The sequence below is a fragment of the Oncorhynchus mykiss genome, chromosome 23 (genome assembly GCF_013265735.2).
Source record: "Oncorhynchus mykiss isolate Arlee chromosome 23, USDA_OmykA_1.1, whole genome shotgun sequence".
In the NCBI taxonomy this organism is placed as follows: domain Eukaryota; kingdom Metazoa; phylum Chordata; class Actinopteri; order Salmoniformes; family Salmonidae; genus Oncorhynchus; species Oncorhynchus mykiss.
In genome coordinates, this window is record NC_048587.1 from 3,279,299 (window position 1) to 3,282,885 (window position 3,587).

General features: G+C 56.8%; 1 protein-coding gene across 1 annotated transcript in view; it reads right to left on the bottom strand.

The window, feature by feature from the left end:
• Positions 1-2,056: 2,056 nt before the first annotated feature.
• LOC118943857 (EH domain-binding protein 1-like) overlaps positions 2,057-3,587 on the bottom strand; it is a 43,670-nt gene continuing 42,139 nt past the window's right edge. The window contains exon 4 of the mRNA XM_036960125.1: positions 2,057-3,587. This exon is cut by the window's right edge and continues 382 nt beyond it. The gene's annotated coding sequence lies outside the window, so the exon portion shown is untranslated.

Sequence of the window (3,587 nt, forward strand, 5' to 3'; positions counted from 1 at the left end):
CTTCATCCTCTCCTTATTCTCTCTCTCTCTCTCTTCTTCATCCTCTCCTTATTCTCCTGTCTCTCTCTTTTCTTCATCCTCTCCTTATTCTCTGTCTCTCTCTGAGAGAGACAAAGAAGACATAGATAATAATTCTGCTGTCCCTTGACGCTGTGAGAAAGTGACACAATATACTTCAAGTAGCATGATAGTAAAGCTCCTCCCCTATGCTGCCCAGTCACATGGGTGGCTGTCTGTTCCTTCCCTATACTGCCCAGTCACATGGGTCGCTGTCTGTTCCCTATGCTGCCCAGTCACGTGGGTCGTCGTCTGCTCCTTCCCTATGCTGCCCAGTCACGTGGGTCTTCGTCTGCTCCTTCCCTATACTGCCCAGTCACGTGGGTCTTCGTCTGCTCCTTCCCTATGCTGCCCAGTCACGTGGGTCACTGTCTGTTCCTTCACTATGCTGCCCAGTCATGCGGGTCGTCTGTTCCCCTCCTGTGCTGCCCAGTCACGTGGGTCGTCGTCTGTTCCTTCCTTATGCTGCCCAGTCACGTGGGTCGTCTGTTCCCCTCCTGTGCTGCCCAGTCACGTGGGTCGTCGTCTGCTCCTTCCCTATGCCGCCCAGTCACATGGGTCGCTGTCTGTTCCCTATGCTGCCCAGTCACGTGGGTCGCTGTCTGTTCCCTATGCTGCCCAGTCACGTGGGTCGCTGTCTGTTCCCTATGCTGCCCAGTCACGTGGGTCGCTGTCTGTTCCCTATGCTGCCCAGTCACGTGGGTCGTCGACTGTTCCCCTCCTATGCTGCCCAGTCACGTGGGTCGTTGTCTGTTCCCTATTCTGCCCAGTCACGTGGGTCGCTGTCTGTTCCTTCCCTATGCTGCCCAGTCACGTGGGTCGTCGTCTGTTCCCCTCCTGTGCTGCCCAGTCACGTGGGTCGTCGTCTGTTCCTTCCCTATGCTGCCCAGTCACGTGGGTCGTCGTCTGTTCCTTCCCTATGCTGCCCAGTCACGTGGGTCTGCTCCTCCCCTATGCCGCCCAGTCACGTGGGTCGTCGTCTGTTCCCCTCCTGTGCTGCCCAGTCACGTGGGTCGTCGTCTGTTCCTTCCTTATGCTGCCCAGTCACGTGGGTCGTCTGTTCCCCTCCTGTGCTGCCCAGTCACGTGGGTCGTCGTCTGTTCCTTCCTTATGCTGTCCAGTCACGTGGGTCGTCTGTTCCTTCCCTATGCTACCCAGTCACGTGGGTCGCTGTCTGTTCCTTCCCTATGCTGCCCAGTCACGTGGGTCGCTGTCTGTTCCGTCCCTATGCTGCCCAGTCACGTGGGTCGTCGTCTGTTCCCCTCCTGTGCTGTCCAGTCACGTGGGTTGTCGTCTGTTCCTTCCTTATGCTGCCCAGTCACGTGGGTCGTCTGTTCCCCTCCTGTGCTGCCCAGTCACGTGGGTCGTCGTCTGTTCCTTCCTTATGCTGCCCAGTCACGTGGGTCGTCTGTTCCCCTCCTGTGCTGCCCAGTCACGTGGGTCGTCGTCTGTTCCTTCCTTATGCTGTCCAGTCACGTGGGTCGTCTGTTCCTTCCCTATGCTGCCCAGTCACGTGGGTCGCTGTCTGTTCCTTCCCTATGCTGCCCAGTCACGTGGGTCGTCGTCTGTTCCTTCCTTATGCTGTCCAGTCACGTGGGTCGTCTGTTCCTTCCCTATGCTGCCCAGTCACGTGGGTCGCTGTCTGTTCCTTCCCTATGCTGCCCAGTCACGTGGGTCGTCTGTTCCTTCCCTATGCTGCCCAGTCACGTGGGTCGCTGTCTGTTCCGTCCCTATGCTGCCCAGTCACGTGGGTCGTCGTCTGTTCCTTCCCTATGCTGCCCAGTCACGTGGGTCGCTGTCTGTTCCTTCCCTATGCTGCCCAGTCACGTGGGTTGTCGTCTGTTCCTTCCCTATGCTGCCCAGTCACGTGGGTCGCTGTCTGTTCCTTCCCTATGCTGCCCAGTCACGTGGGTTGTCGTCTGTTCCTTCCCTATGCTGTCCAGTCACGTGGGTCGTCGTCTGTTCCCCTCCTGTGCTGTCCAGTCACGTGTGGCGTCGTCTGTTCCTTCCGTATGCTGCCAAGTCACGTGGGTCGCTGTCTGTTCCTTCCCTATGCTGCCCAGTCACGTGGGTCGCTGTCTGTTCCTTCCCTATGCTGCCCAGTCACGTGGGTCGTCGTCTTCTCCTTCCCTATGTTGCCCAGTCACGTGGGTCGTCGTCTGTTCCCTATGCTGCCCAGTCATGTGGGTCGTTGTCTGTTCCTCCCCTATGCTGCCCAGTCACGTGGGTCGTCGACTGTTCCCCTCCTATGCTGTCCAGTCACGTGGGTCGCTGTCTGTTCCGTCCCTATGCTGCCCAGTCACGTGGGTCGTCGTCTGTTCCTTCCCTATGCTGCCCAGTCACGTGGGTCGCTGTCTGTTCCTTCACTATGCTGCCCAGTCATGTGGGTCGTCTGTTCCCTTCCTGTGCTGCCCAGTCACGTGGGTCGTCGTTCCTTCCTTAAGCTGCCCAGTCACGTGGGTCGTCTGTTCCCCTCCTGTGCTGCCCAGTCACGTGGGTCGTCGTCTGTTCCTTCCTTATGCTGTCCAGTCACGTGGGTCGCTGTCTGTTCCTTCCCTATGCTGCCCAGTCACGTGGGTCGTCGTCTGTTCCCCTCCTGTGCTGCCCAGTCACGTGGGTCGTCGTCTGTTCCCCTCCTGTGCTGCCCAGTCACGTGGGTCGTCGTCTGTTCCCCTCCTGTGCTGCCCAGTCACGTGGGTCGTCGTCTGTTCCCCTCCTATGCTGCCCAGTCACGTGGGTCGTCGTCTGTTCCCCTCCTATGCTGCCCAGTCACGTGGGTCGTCGTCTGTTCCCCTCCTGTGCTGCCCAGTCACGTGGGTCGTCTGTTCCCCTCCTGTGCTGCCCAGTCACGTGGGTCGTCGTCTGTTCCTTCCTTATGCTGTCCAGTCACGTGGGTCGCTGTCTGTTCCTTCCCTATGCTGCCCAGTCACGTGGGTCGTCGTCTGTTCCCCTCCTATGCTGCCCAGTCACGTGGGTCGTCTGTTCCCCTCCTGTGCACCGCAGCCATTACATTTCACCCCGACGACCAGACAAGAGGAGTCATAAACGGGGAGACGATTGAAAACAAATATCTACAGGCGTAATAATGGTCGTTACCGTAACAACGTCTACTTACGATGGAATGGAAAACCGCAGGACGGGGAATTCACACAGCGTTGAATTTCAGACTCGATAGCTATGATTATAAATGAGTTTTTTGTTTCTCTCCTGAAAGGTAACTCAGCCACACCAAGAGCACCGTTGATTAACCAATAATTACAGCTGAATAAAGGAGAGGAAAGCGAAACCAATCTGAGCTGTAATCACAGGGCTGCGTGTGAGTGTGTTTGGAGACCTACAGTAGTGATCAAATGGCGTTTGTTTTTTCCTGATGCATTTTGGGGGATTAGCGATAGCCCTTAGAGAGAAGGACTAATGGAAATGTCTCCACCAGTGAGTGCTTTCAGCTTACAATTTACTTGTGTGTGTGTGTGTGTGTGTGTGTGTGTGTGTGTGTGTGTATTTGTGTGTGTGTGTGGGTGGCAACATTC